Below are 20000 nucleotides of genomic sequence, written 5' to 3'. Positions count from 1 at the left end.
ATAATATTTCGTTGCTTATCCTCCAGGTTTTCCATCTTAATTTGTCGTCGGGTGTTATGGCGTGTGTCGGCACATAATTAATAAATTAATCAGCGATTAACGAGCGATCGTCATGGCGTGTGGCATTTTTAATTTTTGCGTCCACGCGACCTCCCTCTCTCTCTCTCTCTCTCTCTCTCTCTCCTTCTCCCTCCCTCCCTCCCCCCTCCTCTCTCTCTCTCTCTCTCTGTCTATCTCTTTTTTTCACTCGTTCTCTCTCTCTTCAAGCCAGTGTAAAGTTGCTTGCTTGCGCGCCGTGGCATATTACCCACGGCTGGCGTGTTGTGATTTTTATCGGACAATTAACGCGACGGTACACGTGTTGCGCGAACGTTTACGCCTCGTTGAACGGTCGCCGACAATTAAAACGAACCCGAAGAAGGATTCCGGTCCGCACGCACGGAGTCCGGGCGTGCGCGCACATTCTCTGCCCGTCTATCTCTCTTACACTCTCTTTCTCTCTTTATCTCTATGTATCTCTCTTTCTCTTTCTCTCTCTCTCTCTCTCTCTCTCTGTCTCTCTGTCTCTGTCTCTGTCTTTCTCGTTCGCTCGACGGAAAGAGAAATTATCCGACGTTAAATCGTTGAGATCACTCGTGTTCCGCTTGTCCATCGGTCGGACACTTTTCAAGGACGATTCCGGATTGTAATCGTCGAACCATCTCTGACGGCGACACGATATCTTTAACGATTAAATATAATAGTGGATAATTCGTTTGTAATATATTGCGCTTAAACGTTTATTAATATGACGAAATAATAATGTTAATGGATTTTAAATATTCCGTTAAATATATCACTTTGCGTGGAATCGCTTTTCATGGGTAATTCTTATCAGGTATACCCATCGAAAAGTTTTCTTACCAGTGAATAAGTTTTTAACTTCCAGGGAGAACGTAAAAGAAAAAGTAGTTGTTAATATATTTCTTTCGCGATAAAAAGTGATAAATAATTCATTTGTAATAAATCGTTAAGGCTACGTAATAATGTCTTATCGGCGTAACGTTACCTTGTTATAAAATAGTAAAATAGAGATAACCATGCAAAAATCTTTTTTAAATGGATTATTATTATGTATACCGTAAAGTTTTCTACCACCTACGCCGTTTTATAAGTTTTTACCTTCGATCAAAACGAAAAGAAGTCATTAATATATTAATAGAAAATTAAATTCCATTAATTTTAAAATGTTATCAGACGTCTGTCCATCATAAAAAGAAAATCTATTTATTTCCTTTTTTACGAGTACCTCATAAACCGGATAAAAAACTTTCCTTCCCTTCTTTTTCTTTTTCTTTTTTTTTTTTTTTTTTTTTTTTATCGTTAGATCCTTTTAAGAACCACCGTTCGAAAGATAATAATATCATTTCGCTCTGATTCTCATCTGATAGATGGGAATTCACTTTCGAGATAACGCATCTTCGAGGGAATACGTTCGAATATTCGTAATGCGAGTCGCGCATTTTACCTTACGAAGGTAAAAGAGAGGAATGCGAGCCGAAAGCTCGCGAAAAGCTCGTGAAAGGGCGAGCTGTAAAACAAACATTAATTATTCCCGGACACTCCACGACTACGGGCCACTCCAGACGCGCTTTTACAACCTTGTGTTACGATTTTAAGTACCAGGCTAGCGAGTGGGAAAAAAATTATTAAACGGCCGGGCAGCGTCGGCGCCGCGACGCGTCCTGCCGCGATAAAGCGAGTAAAAGAGAGCGAGAGCGAGAGAGAGAGAGAGAGAGAGAGAGAGAGAGAGAGAGAGGGAGGTGGGAGACCGAGAGAGAAAGAGAAAGAAAGAAACGACGAGTACGACGAATGTTCGACGCGATTTTCGTGAAAAATAACACCTCGTACTTTCACACGTAATCCCCACGCGCTTTATCGTTCCGACACTTTCGAGAGTTTATTAAGAAAAGAGTACCTTTTCTTTTTTTCTTCTTTCTTTCTCTTTTTTTTTTTTTTTTCTTGACCGCATCATTACCCTCCTCAAATCGATCATTCCAAGGAATATTGAATTCGTTCTAATTTCGATCGTAATCGTTTGAGTTTGTTTTTCTTTTTTTTATTTTTAATACAATATCATGGATATTAAAACATTCCGTGAGATATCGTGAAAGCGAAAAGTCTTTGATAACGACCGAGAGAAAGAAACAAGGATTTATATTGTGATTATAATATTATGTATGGATGATCACGCGTAAATCGATGATACTTTTATCTAAAAAAGAAACAACGAAAGAATGAAAGAAGGAAGGAGCGAGAGGAAAAAAAAAGAAAAGGACATAGCTATTATCGAGATTGCTTTGCCGCGTAACACGGAGACAATCCGTGGGAATAATAATTAGCGTTCCTGTCTTTTTTTTTTTCTTTTTTTCTTTATCTTCTTCTTCTTCTACTTCTTTTTCTTCTTCTTCTTCTTCTTCTTCTTCTTCTTTTAAAACACGTGCTCGCGCGACTCGAAAGAACTCGTTACTCTCGGTGTGAGAAAAAATTGCAAAGAAAATTTCTCGCTCCTATTCTCCTTTACTATTCACGAAACAATACTACAAAATCCTACGGGGTTGCGGTGGCATGAGAGTTGACGGAGATGTGGAAAGAAGAAAAAGAAGAAGAATAAGAAAAGAACAAGAAGAAACGGAAAGAAGAAAAAGAAAACGGAAGGGAACAAAAAAAAAGGAAAAGAAAGAAAAAAAAGGAAGGGTAAAAAAAGGTGGAAAGAGAAATGGTGAATAAAATAGAATGAGTATGAGAGAAAGAGAGAGAGAGAGAGATAGAGAGAAGGAATGAAGGATAGAGAAAGTAGGATAACAGTATATAAAGTAGAACAAAACGAGAGCGAAGGTGTCCGGTCTGGCGTTTCCGCGTATGCGGAAGCGTACGTGCGTACTGCTTTTTCACCCTGCCTCCCTCCTTTCTACCCCCGTCACCCCTCTCCCCCCCTACGAAAGACCGCAATCATCACGGCCGCGGTTTTTGCACCAGCTGGCCGTACGCAAACGCGCGCTTGGCGGCGACCGCACCTACTACTACGGTGTTGCTGCTTGCTTGCTGCGTGAATAAAATCGAGATAAAGGGTTTGATAGGGGTGAATGAGAGAGAGAGAGAGAGAGAGAGAGAGAGAAGGAGAGAAAAAGAGACATAATCGGCGGGAAAATCGCAAGTCCGTGCAATGTTCGATAGTTTACGCGAGAGAAAAAGAAATAACGAATTTTATAGGGAGTATTTCATAGAGAAGAGAGAGAGAGAGAGAGAGAGTGAATAAGTGGGAGTTGGCACGCGCCAAAATTGGCAGACGATTATCACGGAAATTGGAACGCTCGATTCGAATCATTCTCGTTTTACTTGTTCTTTTTCTATCTCGAAGAGCAAATCCCTACCGTACCTTTTACAGGTGTGAATTCGAGAGTGAAAACAGCAGTCCAATCCGAGAAAATCGGCCTTTGAAATGACGAAATCGGATAATCGATCAGTGATAATAGCGGTTCGAAGAGTTTAGAGAGAGACAGAGATAGAGAGAGTGTGATGGATCCGCTCTAGCAAATCCTTTTTCGTGGCGGCACGTGATGGTAGAGTTGAAAAGAGAGATAGATACATACATACATACATATATATATATATATATATATATATATATATAAAAAGAGAGAGAGAATGAGACGAAGAGAAAGAGTATGTGTGTACCTGTATTTGTGTGTGTGTGTGTGTGTGCGTTGTGTGTGCGTGTGTGAGAGAGAGAGAGAAATAGTAGAGGGGCCGAACGAGGGCTGCGAAGCCGCATAATCTGCCCGCAAAATCCGGAAGCGTTTAACATAATTAGGTATCGGGTGTCGGGTATCGGGTGTCGGGGGCGTACATGGAAAGAGATAGAGCCTAGCGAGTGTGAGAGAGAGAGAGAGAGAGAGAGAGAGAGAGAGAGAGAGGGATACATCGAGGTGGCTAGACGCGTCGAACACGAGGGAGAGAAAGACCGACCGAAAGAGGGAAAATGAGAGAGAGGGAGAGTGAACTGGCATACGCGAGCCACACCATGTGTTTATAGCTGGATAGTGGCAGAGGTCACACGTACGAGGAGTGAGAGAGAGATAGAGAGAGAGAAAAAGAGATAGAGAGAGATAGAGATAGAGATAGCGAGAGAAAGAGAGAGAGGAGACGTTGAGCGGACAGTAGAGACGGATAACGTGGATAGCAGGTAGGTGCGAGCGTAGGTGTGCCGAGAGGGATAATCGTTAGCACGTTGTCGTGGTAAAATAGTTTGGCGTTTTAGCCCATCCGTGAGTTTCTCTCTCTCTCTCTCTCTCTCTCTTTCTCTCTTTCTCTTTATCTCTCTCTTGCTTACTCGCGGTAGCAGCGTCATACACTGCGTCATGCACCACGGAGTAATCTCCTCACGCGGCTCTTCTCTCTTATATATATATATATATATAGATATATATATATATGTATATGTATATATATGATGTATGTATGTGTGTAAAGTATGTATGTATATACATGTGTGAGTATGTATACATGAATACACGTTTACGACGTAGCCGGATAACGAGCCACGCAGGTTAATCCGACGTTAGCCCATCACTGGATTCGATCCTCTCAAGTATTCGACTCGTTCCACGCTCGAAAGTGACTCCATTTTCAAAAGTTCGTCTTTCTTGTAGTTTCTTTTTTATTTTTCACGCTTCGATCATTTGATCATCGATATATATTTATATATATATATATATATATATATATATATATATTGTGTGTCTATATGTGTGTTATCTATCGAACATTTTGCTTAAGAAAATTAATACATTAGAGCTATTTTTGTTGGAAATAATTTCTAAGATATACATTTTTCCTTTTCTTATTTTGGTCTTTTTGACTCCACTTCCTGCGAATCAAAAAATAAGGGATGAAATAAAGTAGTCGATAGTAAGTTCGATTCTATCGCAACGACAAGAATAACGACGACGATTTAAACCCCTTCGATTATTCATCGCGTCCCTTCTTTTTTTTTTCCCTTTCCTTTTCTTTTCTTTTCTTTTCTTTTCTTTTCTTTTTTTTTCTTTCTTTCTTTCTCTATTCTTTTCTTTTCTTTCCTTTCCCTTTCGTTTTTTTTTCTCCTTCTCTTCCTCCTTCTCACAGGAGAAAAGCTCCAGAGGAGTCAGACGGAAATCAAGCGGAATGCTTTGAAACGCAATCCTCGAGCATTTTTATTCAAGAAGCATATCGCGTCGCTTCCTCGATTTAAACGGCTCCGTCCTTCTTATTTCTACTGCTTTTCCTCTCTCTCTCTCTCTCTCTCTCTCTCTCTCTTTCTTTTCTATGTATTCTTTATCTCGGAATCACGATTAAATATAACTACCTTTCGATATTTTTCTCAAATCGACTCAAGTGTTCCTTTGATCTAGAGATATCCTTCTTTCCTAAGTATAATCATAAACAAAGATAATTGATAATTAATAAGATTTTCTTTTAATTCTTTAATGTATTTGTTTAATCAGGACTTTTCGGATTTATCTTGATTTTATTTAAAATTCCTTTTTTTTTTACGTTTATATATATATATGTGTGTTTGTGTGTGCGTGTGTGTGCGTTGTGTGTGTGCGTGTGTGTGTGTATTTATATACAGACATAAAGATCGAGCTACATTTCATTCTAGAGGGATTAACAATTAGAACGTGAAATATTTTTTTAATTTTGTCTAGAAAGAAAGAAAATATATATATATATATATATATTATTATTACTATCGAAATAACTTTTTAATAATTTCTGTGTAACTTTAAAATGTCATTCTCTTTGTAGACGTCTTCTCATCTGTATTTTTTAAATCTTATTTCATTTTCGTTCTTTCTGTTTAATCTTTTTTCTTTTCTTTTCTCTTCCTTTTTTTTTTTTGTTTTAATAACAAATTAATAACATAATTATTTATGTAAATTACGCTACAACTTTCGCTTACCTTAAACGAAAAAAAAAAGATTATAAAAGTTTATTAATAAAGGAGAGTAACTTCGATTGTAATTTCACGAAAAACTTTCGTTCCTATCAAAACTGAAACGCTGACGAAATATCGGCTGAGAGTATTAAAAAAGAAAAAAAAAAGGAAGAGGAAAAGAATAGTGAAGAAAAAAAGAGAGAGAAAAACCCAAATACACGACGATTATTTCGATACTTCGGTATAACATAATCCTCAGATAAAAGACCGTATCCCATGTTATATCAACCCCGATCGAACGAAACATGTTGTTCAAAAATTCTTCGCGTGTGTGTGTGTGTGTGTGTGTGTGTGTGTGTGTGTGTGTGTGTGTGTGTGTGTGTGTGTACATACATATACATACATACATATATATATATATATATATATATATATCATTCGTAGAAATAATCAATCTTAAGTAAGTACGCGATTGAAGACCGTATAACCTTTCACGTCAGTTTTACTTCAACTTCGATCGTTCCTCGTTCGAGAAACTTTTTAACAGCTTTCCGTATAAAACAACAACAACAACAACAACAACAATAACAGTAACAACAACGACAACAACAACAAATAAAATAACAGAGAAGAAAAAGGAATAAAAAAAAAAAGAAAAGAGAGAGAGAAGAAATAAAAAGAAAAATAAGAATAGAAAAAAAGAGAGAGAGAGAGAGAAAATGAAAAAAAGAAGAGTATATATATATTTAAAAAAGAAAAACCTGCCTCCGAAAAAAAAAGAAAAGAGAAGAGAAAAAAAAAGAAGAAGAAAAATCATGGAGAACTCGATAGCGAAGGGCGAACGAATCCGATCGGTCGGTTTCCCGGCGAAATAAATAAAAGGACAAGTGGAAAAAACGGCGCCGGGAATAAACGGTGCTGAGTGGATGTGGGTGGAAGGAAGAGGAGGAGGGGGAGGGGGAGGAGGAGGAGGAGGAGGAGGAGGAGGAAGAGTAGGAGGAGTGGTTGAGGGGTATAGTGGGGAAACTACGAGGTAGGAGGTTGAATACGGGGGTTGTTGGCAGTGGTGGCAGAGGGTGGCAGCAATTCTCCGTGGGAGGGAAGCGCGAATAAAATAAAAGAGTTTATCGTCCGCTTATAATCCGGGCCGTTTTAGCGGTGCGCCGCTCGGAGAACGATGAAATACGGGAGCAGGAAAAAAATGGGCACGCGCGGGTGCGCGTCGACAAAATGCAAAATACAAATGGTGGTAAGGGGGAGGGTGAGAGGGAGTGGCGAAGGGATGAGAAGGAGGGTGGAAGGGGTGGAGCGTTGAGCGCAAGGAATGGCGAAACAAAAAAAGGAAAAAGAACAAGAAAGAAAGTAAAAAAAAAAAAAAAGAAAAAATAAAAACAAAACTATAAAAAGCAAAAAAGAAGTGAAAACGAGAAAAAAAAGATAGGAAAAAGGAAAACGAACGAACGAACGAAAGAACGAACGAGGAAACGAAAGAAATATTAGAAACAAAATATAGGAAGAAGAAGCAGAAGAAGAAGAAGAAATGGACGAGGACGTCATCGTCGTGTTTCCAAAAATGTTTCGTTGGGAAAATCTTTTTCTTCTTTCTCTTCTTCGATGAGGACGATGACGAAGCATAGTAGTAATAGTCGCGAGTGTCGATATAAAATTTGTCGATATAAAAGTGATCGTCGTTCGTTCTTGTTTCCTGGCTTTTCATTTTTTTTCCTGTTTTGTTTTGTTTTGTTTTTTTTTTTTTTGATCTTTTTTTGGTACGCCACGGTCGATCATATCGTATATTCGGGAAGGGTTGATAATCCTTCTATTAGGTTACTTCGCAAAGTTCTATTCGTTTATTTCTTTCCTTCTTTTCCGTTTTTTTTTATTTTTCTAATTCTTTTTCCTTTTTTTCTTTTCTTTCTATTCACAAATGACCTTTTAAAAATAAAGCATAAAATACTGTTTAATAAATAACATTGTACTATTCTACAATGTATTTATCCGTATATACGTATATGCATATAAGTGGATGAAATATTTCGATAAAACGAAATACAAAGAATAATTTTCTTACGTTCTCTTTTCCATTCGATCATTTATATAAGGATATTGTTTTTATTTTAATAAGTACATAATTTATTTACGATATATCGAAAACAAATTGTTCGTTTAAGTAAGTGATTAAATTTATCGCATACGTTTTTATAACTTCTTTAGATTCGATCGGTACGATTCATACACATACACATACACATACACACTGTTAACAACGATATTAATTACTACAAAAAGATAATGCAATAAATTCGAAAAATTGGAAAAGATATCTCGTCGATAAAAAAAAAAAAGGAAAAAAATATCACAAAAAAAGAGGAATAGATAGAGAGAGAGAGAAAGAGAGAGAGAGAGAGAAGAAAAAAAAATGTTTAAAACAGCCTGTAACGTATGACGTCAATTGCTTGCACGCATTATCGTATTACATTAATGAAAGGAGAACACGAATCGCATTATACCTCAGGAAAATGGCTCGGTAGATTTTTCCACGCGATGAACGTCACCGAGAATTAACTCCGCATGATGGAGGAAAAAGGACAAGAGCGAGTCAGCAAGGAACAGAGCCAGTTCAGTCGACTAGAGTTAGTAGTCGCTAATAATCGCGAAAGCTCTCTCGCGCTTGGTTGGTGAAAGAGAATTTAAAAAAAAAAAAAAAGAAAAAAAAAAGGAAAAGAAAAGAAGAACTAAAAGAAAACGGAAAGGGGAAAGAGAAAAGAGGAAAGGAAAAGGAAAAAGAAAAAGAAAAAGAAAAGATCGGAGAGACGACGTGATACTTCCGGTGTATTCCGGAAACGGATGATACAACAGATTCTTGTATCTCGTGCTCGTGGTTATTACGGAGATATTATTATCTTGAGAAGACAATAAACCGATACGGGCCGTCTCCTCACAATGGCGCCTGTAGAAAGCTTTTGACAAAAAAAAAAAAAAAAAAAAAAGAAAGAAAAGAGAGGGATAGAGATAGAGATAGAGAAAAAGAAAAAGAAAGAGAAACGGAAAGAGAAAGCATGTACTTTCGTCAATAAGAGATCCGTCTCATTAACAAGTTGTAATGGAACCGATGTATCTATTCGTAAAGTCTCTGTACTCTGGTATACAGGCCATCAATATATATATATACATATATATATATATGTATATATATATATATATATATGTTCCTCTTTCGTTTTGCTAGTAACGCGTTGGTTCGATGAAGGTAAGAGGAAGCATAGAGAAGGGTAGAAAAAGAGAGAGAGAGAGAGAGAGAGAAAGAAAGAGAGGGTAGATAGATGAAGAGACACGATCGAGAAAAGGGTAGATAGAAAGAGAGAGAGAGAGAAAGGGAGTGAAAGAGGGGATAGGAGGGAAGCAGGGGGACCTTCGAGAATAGGCGATACGAAAACGAGCCGAACGAGCGAGCATAGGTTGCGATACGAGGCCATAGAAGAGGAGAAGAGAACGAGTGCGAGAGAGTGCGAGAGAATACGAGAGAGAGAGAGAGAGAGAGAAGCAATGCGTGCGTCCGATGGATATGCAACTTCCATGCACCCATCCCGGCACATCGACGTACACATTGTGTACGCGCCATTGAAAACGGCGAAACAATGAGACCGTAGCCGTGTTTTGTCCCGTGACTTCTCGCCCGTTTTCGAAACATCGCGTAACGGAAAGGAGGCACGCGTGCGAGGAGACGAGACGAGACGAAACGAGACGAAACGAGACGAAACGAAATGAGAGATGAGTGGAAAGGAAAAGAGAGGAGAGAAGAGGAGTGATCGAAGAAGAGAGAGAAAGAGAAAGATAGACTATTAGTAACGACTATACGTGACGAACAACTTATTTGTATTTATATTGAATGTGTGTGTGTGTGTGTGTGTGTGTGGGTGTCATAAAGTATCGTATATAGGATGATATATTAGGATGAAATTTCGAGTTTAAAATAAGTATCTTTTGTATTGGAAGATATTGAATATCTTTCGGATTTAGAGATAATCATGATACAAATCTCTGTAAACGAGAATTACGTTAAGCCTCTATTGTTTTGTGTATATATATATGTATGTATGTATGTATTTATTTACGTATGTATATAATTTTGAAGTTGCACTTATACTATAGGTGTAACTTCGTATACGCAGGAAATATTAATTATTAATTCATATTTCAAAATTAATATTTATTAAAGTAGTTATAAGTTATGCTTAATTATATATCATAATAATCTTCTCATAATTTTGTTATATTAATGTATTACAAGTACCATAATCCTTTCATAATTTTATTGCAATATTATTTAATATAAATCATATGATACTTCATACAATTATTAAATTGTACGTAACTTCATTCCTTTTTTTAATATATCTTGTAAAGGACAAGAAAGGAAATAAAAGAAAAAAAGAGAATCCGATCAACAGTTATTAACAAGGAACAACTTTTTCCAAACGAACAAACTTTTTCTTTTTAGTATTTTACAACAACACTATGCAATACAAATTATACTACAATCATTCGATTCCATCTAATTTCATTCCTTTTCTTAATACATTTTATGAGAGCACGAAGAAAGAAAGAAAAGAAAAAAAAAGAAAAAAAAGAAAAAGGAAGAAAGGAGAAATAAAAACCTTTTCATAAATATTATTAACAGTTGTTAACAAATAACAAACATACATAGCTACATGAATACATAAATGCTGCATACAAAGTATGCATACCTACATACCTACATACCTACATACATTCATACAAACAGAGAAATTCAAAGTCTTCCTTTGGAATTAGAGTAGGCATATACATATACATACATACATATATATATACATACATACATATACATATACATATATATATATATACATATATACATATATATATATATATATATCAGAGCAAAGTAACTCGAGTTAGCCAGCAAATGGTTAAGGCCTATGTAACTAGCTAGCTAGCTAGGTAGGTCCACGTTGTATGGAAAGACGTGCACGATTTCGTAGTAAGCCGAACGACGACGTAATTCTCTCTTCCAGTGGCTTGCGGCCACTCGTCGGAGACGTCGTCGACGATTTATAGGAGCTTCGAGGGTTGGCATACGTTAAAAACCGGACGTACATACAGCCGGGCAACCGGCCGACGATACGCGGTACCTACCTTTGCTTTTCTCTCTCTCTCTCTCTCTCTCTCTTTCTCTCTTTCTCTTTCTCTCTTTCTCTCTCTCTCTCTTCGTCGGTATTCCTTCTCTTTTCACCGTGCGTGCTCGCGCGAACCGCTCGACACTGGAATCGCTTTGCATACCATTTCGCGCAATCTCGAGATCTTAATATTGCCTATAATTCAGGGCATCGTCCTTCTCGCGTGTCCTCCTCCTCCTCCTCCTCCTCCTTCTCTTTCCTCTTCTCTCTTCCTCCTCTTTCCTCCTATTTTCACCCTCTTCAACCTCCTTCCCGTATCCTCTTCGAATTCTCCTTCCGAAATAGTGTGAGACCGTCTATTCGATTTCGTGAAACTGAAACAACTCTCTCTCTATTTCTTTTTCTCTTGTTCTATCTCTATCTCTATCTCTATCTTTCTTTCTAATCTATTTCATTTCTATTACAATTGATTTATTATAACAATCGATTGGATTCGATCGATTCGATCGAAAATCATGAAGATTTTCCTAAGATAATTTTGTAAATTTACATCTTTCGAAAATTCTACTTATTCATTATTTCTTTTTATATCAGTTACAAAGCGATATAATTTTCATGAAAATTTCCCATCGAGTGGATACATTAAATTCGAATGCAATTTTTTATATCGCTACGATTCGTTCGACCCTTATTTTGATTCCTAAATAATTTCATTCTTTCGAAAAATCCGTTGTCTTATAACGAGATTTTGTGATTGAAAAAATTTGATTTCTTTTCTTCCTTTTTTTCGTTCAATAAAATTCGTTAGAATGAAAGTGACGATATTAGCGTAATCTAACTAAATAAATCTCGAAAAATCGTATTGACATATACGTTCTACATTCATCGTAGATCATTCCTCTTCTTCTTTCATTCGTAATGCAAATGATCGAACGGAAGAGAGCCATGCTTAACGTCGAAGCGCGACATCCTCTTTAGCGGGCCTTTAAGCGCAAAACCCTTGACTCTTGACTCTCTTAACCCGTTTCGGCTTTGCCTGCTGAAAGAGAGAAGAAAAGAGAAGAGAAGAGGAGAGAAGAGAAAAGAAGAAAAAGGGATAGGTAAAAAGGGAAGAAAAGAAGGAACGCGAGTGATCTTTGATTACACTGTTAGCTTGTTGTGTGTCATTGCGAAGCTAGCATTTCCTTTTTACACAAGAGAGAAAGAGAGAGAAAAGAAAAGAAGAAGAAAAGAAAAGAGATCTACATAAATAAAATTAGATAATAATCAGGTATATTTGAAAATATTTCGAAATGGTGTAATACGAAAAAAAAAAAAGAAAAAAAAGAACAGAAAAAGAAAACGAGAAGAAAGAAAAAGTTATTACTTATAACTATTTATTTCTCATTTATAAACATTTTTGAATGGTATAATACAAAACAAAACAAAAAAAAAAAAAAAAGAAGAACAAAGACAAAGTTTTATTACCTATAACTATTTATTTCTCATTTTCGTGATTTCCAATGCGAACGCCGACGGATGGTTACATCGATGCATTGAAGCATTTACATGAACAGACTTGGACGACTACTGATGATAATTAGTATATAATGTGTGGTTCGTCGAGAAAATTCTATCTCTCTCTCTCTCACTCTCTCTCTCTCTCTCTCTCTCTTTAGAATCACGGAACACTGAGTTCTGTAGAACCCACTAGAAAGTGAAGTTTTATCCCTGTGTCAGCTGGCACATCTAAAGTAAAAGGACAAATAAAAAGACGAGCGAGAGAGATCATTTCACTCTCTTTCTCTCTCTCTCTCTCTCTCTCTCTCTCTCTCTTATCGTCATTTTTCTGTATATATATATATGTGTGTGCGTATATGTATATATATATATATATATATGTATGTATCTCTATTTCTCTCTCACTTGGTTCTTCGCTTCTTTTCGATAATTAGCGATGAAAGGGACGTCGTCGTTTGCTATCGCGACTAGTACCGGCACCTACTCGACGAGAGCGCATTTTCGAGGGTCGATTGAACACTACGGTACAAGTTAGGGTAGTAGAGGGTAAGTAGCGAGAGAGAGAGAAGAGAGAAAGAGAGAGAGAGAGAGAGAGAGAAAGAAAGAGAGAAGATACAAAGGACGAAAGGATACGCGACGATCGGAGCCGTGCGTTCTCGAGGCGCGTCCTTTCTCATAGTTTTCTTCACCGTCTAGAGAGACTAACAGGAAAATAATACCCCGTTGATTGGCAATTTAGCTTGAGATTGCAGCGGCAAGAAGAAGCTTCTCCTCGGCGAAAGAACGAATCAAGCCTTCGGCTCGGCTGACTTGCGATGGGGGTGAGAGGGAGAAAGAGAGAGAGAGAGAGAGAGAGAAGACGATAGGAAAGGAACCGAAGGGATGAAGAGATAAATCGAACCTTAGCGTTATCCTCAGCTTCCAATACTCTTCACACAATCTTCTCTCTTTCTGATCTTCTTAAAAGAAAATACAAGACTTGGAAAATACTTATTATTTTGAAAAAAAAAAAAAAATTAATCAATCATCGATGATACTCGTATTTGTATATCCCTTGTTCTTTTTTAACATGTCACCTAACGAAAATACAAAGTATTTATCCTATCGTCAATACATCCTCGATACTATCATCAGTTATCGACAAGATTCTAATCTTATTTAATAATCCAACAATTGATCATTGCATTATACTTATAATAATGAAAACTCGCTCCGAACAGAGTCAGGCGTACGTTAACAAATGTGATAATGAAAAAAATATAAGAAGGAAGAAAAAAAATGCCGGACGAACATTTATCGTCAGACTTGACGAACGAACGAGGAGAAAATTTATTCAAGGGTGGAGAAGTAGGAAGTGTAGGAGGGTGGGAGAGAAGAAGGGAGGGAGAAGAAGGAAGGGAGGGAGGGAGGGAGATGGAGATGGAGATGGAGACGAGGATGGGTAGTAGTATGATGGGGGGTATAGAGATGATGGGGATGACGAGGGGATGGAAGAGAGGTGATGGTGACCAGGACGGGGGAGTAAACGAAAATTTCGAGGCTAATTCGCGCGCTTTAATCGCTCGGCTCATTTGACGCGGCGCATGAAAAACGGCTGCCGATAAATTTTGACAGTATTCTGTCCATTGCATTGCAATAATACCGGACCATATATTAGGGTGGTTCGCGGGACGCGATGCGCGAGAGCAAGCAGCCATCGTCCTCCTCTTTCTCCTCGTCACCCCTTCCTCCAACCCCTCTCCTGTCCCCAAACGTTCTCTCTACCACCCACCATCTCTCTCACTCCTACGATAACAAGAGTAGAGGAAGAGCAAGAGGAGGAGGAGGAAGAGGTGTGTAGAGGATCGAGGGACGCGAAGAGCTTTCGTATAGTTTGCCGGTAACATATTACGAATTAATACCAACTGCTCCAGTGAAATATTACTGCAAAATACTGACCGTTATTTGCGCGCACGGCGGAGAGTCGCACGCGCAACTCGAACGAATTACGTCGGCCTCGAAGTATTACCTGCCATCTACCATTTCATCTGTACTATCTATCTTTTTTTTCCTCTCTCTCTCTCTCTCTCTTTCTCTTTCTCTTTCTCTTTCCTTTCTTTCTGTTTTGTTTCTTTTTTTTGTATTTTTTGTTTCGTTTCTTTTTTTTTTTTTGATTCTCCTTTTTGACTATTATATAGTATATTTTTCTATTACTAACTCTTTTACTCCTTTTCTCTTTCTTTCTTTTTTTTTTTTTTTCTTGTAAAACTTTTCTTTAAACGCGGGCTTTGGTTAAAGTTCAGAGATTTTTCTCGGACTCGTATGCTCGAGTACGCGTGTGCGAGAGAAGAAATTTGTTTGTAACACTTTCCTTTTTTTGTTCCTCTTTTCTTTTTTCTTCTTCTTCTAATCGGACTTCTAATCGAAACTTTTTCTATCAATAGAGATAGGTTTTTTTATTATTTTATAGGATAGATATTAATAAGAAATAAATTAAGGATGTAGATTGTAAGAGTTAAGATAACGAAGTGAACGTTTATTCTATCAAATTTTAATCATATGAAAGAAGTTCTCTACTACATGGAAGATAGTAAAATAATAACTTTGATTTTTATCATTTTTCATGAAATATTTATTAACTTATTGGCACATAGTTTAAAAGATGCTTCTTTTATCGATAGGTAAATTCTAATTTAACGGATTGAGAGATTTTTAATTTTACGATGGTGATAATATAGAAATTTATTTATAATATTTATTTATACGAATATTCTAATCAATAGATAAATTTTTTTTAACATACATTTTAATAACTTCGAAATTTTGCACGTACGTGTGTGTAGATGTATGGGTAAACATTTTTTAAAATTTATTTATAATCCTTCTTTATGTGAAAATTATAATCAATAGGTAAATTTGTTTTAAACTTAGATTAATAGCTTTGAAATTATGTGAACAAGTGTGTGTGTGCATGTATAGGAAAATATTTTTAGAAATTCATTTATAATCTCCGTTTATGTGAAAATTCTAATCAATAGTTAAATTTTCTTTAATGAGATGAGAACTTTTAGATTTTATGTGACAAAAATATTCGTAGAAATTTATTTTTAATTTTTGTTTATATAAGGATTTCTGATCGATAGATAAATTTATCGGGTTCGCTATTTATAAATTTCTTCGTTTTTGATATCTGGAAATAGATTCGGTATTTACTTTTTAATTAAGAAAATCGATCATTTTGATGTTTAATAGCGTTGGTTGTTTTACACAGTAATGCCATTTCAATTTATTTAAACAATTTGAAAAACAAAAAGCATATTTGAAACATAGTTGATCGTTTAATATAAAATGAAATATAAAATGATTTGAATAGAATAAAAGATACAAAATACGTATATAGAAATATAAATAAATATATATATATATATAATATCAAAAAATGTTGGACAATGAAATGATCAACGATTAACGTTATCTAAAATTTATTTCGTAAAATTTAAACAAACTATATATCCCGGAGAAAATCGTTTCCATACATATATAAATGAAACGCGATTCGATCAGTTTTATTCGATTATTCGTTTAACCTATATAATCTTTTCGAACATCTTCAATGATAAACGACTGTCGCAAATATCTTTGATAAAATCTTAAATATACATGCTAATTGTTAATTTAACGATCATGAATATGTAAAGAAGTCTGATGAAGAAAAGGCCAAGTCCAGAGAATAGAATACAGGCCTTGTCTCTCTTTCTCTCTCTCTCTCTCTCTCTCTCTCTCTCTCTCTCTCTCTCTCTCTCTCTCTCTCCAATTACGGAGTATAAAGTTCGATTTTCGAGGTGTACCGAGTTTCGTAGCAGGTACGTCCCACTTCGTCGTTTCGTGTTCACTCAACGTCGTCGTCGTCGTCGTCGTCGTCGTCGTCGTCGTTGTCGTCAACATCGTCGAATTCTTCGTAGCGTGATGTGCTACGGAGTACGGTTTTTTACCCTAATGACTTTCGATGCACGTTTAATTGGCGCGCGAGGAAAGCAAAGCGAGAAAAAAAAAAAGAAAAGAAAAGAAAAAAGAAAAAAGAAGCAAAAGGAAAAGAGAGAGAGAGAGAGAGAGAGAGAGAGAGAGAAAGAGAGAAAGAAGGAAAGAAAGAAAGAAAGAAAGAAAGAAAGAAAGAAAGAAAGAAAGAAAAAAGAAAAAAGAAAAACGTTAGAGGAGCTTGAAATAGAGGGAAGCAAAAATAAGAAAGTATGGGATAGAGAAAGAAAGGGTGAGATATTGTGCCTGTATTGACGGTGGTGTGATTGTGGTTGCAGTGTAGTTGTGTTGATGGTAGCAATATCAGTAGTAGTAGTAGTAGTGTAGTAGTAGTAAAAAAGAGGTGGTGAGAATCGAGAATCGGCGGCGTTTAGGCTTAATCAAACCGCTCGTTACGGTCTTACTCGCCCGATCGAATAACCAATGATTTTCGCGAGAGAGTCTCGTTAAAAAACACTTTCGCCGGAAATCCGCACCCCGACGTGCACGCGCCATTTCTTCGCATTTTAATTAAGAATCCCTCGCCATTAATAATTAAGCGTGTATGCGAGAGAGAGAGAGAGAGAGAGAGAGAGAGAGAGAGAGAGAGAGAGAGAGAAAGAGTTCACGCGAGCGAACAAGCGCGACGGAATATTGCTTCTGCTCGATTTCCTCGACTCGATTTATTTGCCAATTCCGCGATAGAAATTCCGATGGATTATACGCGTGATCGAAATAATATTCCCCCACCTCCGCCCTCGTTACGTACAAGGGAGAAACTGGGAGAGAGGGAGAGAGAGAGAGAGAGAGAGTGAGAGAGAGAGAAGGTAGGGAGGAAGGGTGAGAGAAAGTTTTACTGAAATTTCGTTTCGAGCTAATTCGCTTGTTTTTTCTTTTTTTTCTTTTTTTTTTTTTTCAAGAAACTTTTTTTTCTTTCTTTCTTTCTTTCTTTCATACTTTTTTTTTTCAAATTTTTTCTTCATCCTCCATTGATAATAAGATATTATAATTGGAAAGAATACTTATCGCAGAGGAATATTCAAAGGACCAAGATTGTATCACTTTACTGTATTTCATCGTATATCTCTAAAGAAAGAGAACGATGAAAATTGAAAGAAGATTGTGTGAAGAGATAAACGTACAGAAATATCCTATCCTTTCCGAATGCATATCGAGAATCGAGTAAAAGTTCAATCACCGACGCGAAAGGTGTGATTTCATTTGGTCCGACGGTAGGCCGGTAATTATTACTAAACAAACTCATTAAACCACGACGATCCGGTCCGGCTAAACGGCGGCCACGCGTGAAACTTTGATCATCCTGCGAATCGACTGTAGGATCAGCGATCCCGGGATCGGGTAAACGCGCTGACATTAAATTACCGCATCGGTAAGCGTGTCATCCGCCAATTAAACGGCTGCTATTTTCTGCGCCAAAATTGATAATCGCGATTAAAAGCGGAAGCTCTCTCTCTCTCTCTCTCTCTCTCTCTCTCTCTCTCTCTCTCTCTCTCTTTCTCTCTTTCTACCTATCTACTCCGTGACACGTGTGAATCGTGCGAGAACGATGCAAGATTACGATTATATATATGCTCGAATAACTTCTTTTTTTTTTTTAGAACGACAGCTTTTATAATCAGGACTGAAATAATTCGTTTCACTTTTTCAACAGTTTTCTTTTCCTTCGTTTCTTTTTTCTTAGTCTTTCTTTTTTTATTCAGTTTTTCTTTTTTCTTTTTTTTTTCTTTCTTTTATCCCATCTTCCCCTATCGTTCTGTCCTCTCTTATTATATCTTTCTTATTCTTATTCTCTCCTTTTCTTCTTCTTCTTCCTCGTTTTCATTAAATCGAGGTTTATAACTATTATATTAATATCGCTTATTCGTAAGAATTTTGCAATACATTCGGAATCGTTGGATATTAATGAGGTAGAGTAGAAATTTTATTATATTATACGAATAAAGACGTATAAAAATAAATTCTAGTAGCGTAACGATATTATTATAACGTAGTCCACACGTTTAATGAGATTTCGATTAATACGGTCGTGTCTATGAACGTAAGAATGTGCAATTCGTAAATTATTAATTAAGCAGCTATATAATTTATATTTAATTAAAATTTCCCAAGAGAAATTTATCGGGTCTGTGTATGTTCAGTTCGAGCTACGTTTTGACCATTTCAAATGTTCGATGATGAAAACAACGGTCGGTTGTTACGAATTTTCGCTTGACCTTTATCCAAGATAATGGAAGAACAAATCCGATGTGATTTTATTATCGTATACCGAGGATTAAGATCAAATTTTCATATTTTATTATTAATACAGGTGAACACATTAAATTGAGAAATAGATATTTACAAATGTCAGAAGGGATCTTTTATACTCGTCTCGTATATATAATCCTCGATATTATATAACTGCCATTTAAATTATTCTCTACAAATGGCAAATCTTAGAGAATCATGGATAAATAATTAAAGAACTCGAGACAAGCAAGTACATGATACAAATGTCGCGAAGTGACTCGCGAACCTTTTAATTATTCCTGATCTGCATTGGAAATGTGAAGTAGCCAAATCTTGTAGCACATGTTTCTAATTTCGTCTTTTCGTATACGTCGTCGTCGTCGTCGTCGTCGTCGTCGTCGTTGTCGTTGTTGTTGTCGTCGTCCTCGCGAGTGGTATCAAAGAAGAAAACTAAGAAAACGAAGAAGAAGAGGAACAAGAAAAAGAAACAAAAATAAACAGAGAGAGAGAGAGAGAAAGAGGAAGATGAAACAACTTTGAAATTCATCAAGTTCGCCGATCGAATTTTCTTTTCTCGATGTGAATGTGAAATAAAAACGAAATAAAAGTTAACAATTCGGATGGGGCCGATAAAGACTCTCTCCTCTTCTATTTGATCTCTTTCTCTCTAATATATATACGGTGGCGGACGATAGGAGGATGGACTCGTCAGATTCGCGGGTGATTTATTCTGGTACACCTGAGCCGGTGCAGGCGCCGCGAATACCATCCGCCCTGGCGTCGGTCGCTTCGATTAAGCGAAATTATTAACGCGACGCTCGATAAACTAATTTTCATTTCTGATATTTTAGCCAATTATGAAATGTAATTATTTTCGCGCCACCCGTCGTTTTAATATCACGCCGTGGTATTGGTACACTCGCACCGACGTAACACGAATAACGACGAGCCGAACGAGTGTTGGTGTCTCTAAATGCAGAAATGACAATTCACGGGTCAGCACGACGTACCAACACCATCACCTTCACCATCACCATCGCCATCGCCATTGCCATCGCCATCGCCATCGCCATCACCATCGCCACTACTATCACCAATACCAACACTGACAAAATCATCGTGTTGGTATTATCACTACTACT

The 20000-nt window shown here is 36.9% G+C and overlaps 1 protein-coding gene and 1 long non-coding RNA gene across 2 annotated transcripts in view; both read left to right on the top strand.

Annotated features, from left to right (window-relative positions):
* LOC122633617 (protein bric-a-brac 1-like) overlaps positions 1 to 20000 on the top strand; it is a 246021-nt gene that overhangs the window by 167213 nt on the left and 58808 nt on the right. The window lies entirely within an intron of this gene.
* LOC122633627 overlaps positions 16710 to 20000 on the top strand; it is a 13924-nt gene continuing 10633 nt past the window's right edge. Inside the window, exon 1 of the long non-coding RNA XR_006328154.1 lies at positions 16710 to 16961. This is a non-coding gene — a long non-coding RNA (uncharacterized LOC122633627). The remainder of the gene's footprint in view (positions 16962 to 20000) is intronic.

This window comes from Vespula pensylvanica, chromosome 12 (assembly GCF_014466175.1).
Source record: "Vespula pensylvanica isolate Volc-1 chromosome 12, ASM1446617v1, whole genome shotgun sequence".
In the NCBI taxonomy this organism is placed as follows: domain Eukaryota; kingdom Metazoa; phylum Arthropoda; class Insecta; order Hymenoptera; family Vespidae; genus Vespula; species Vespula pensylvanica.
Note: the sequence above shows the minus strand (reverse complement) of the source record. Positions and strands in the feature narration are given on the sequence as shown.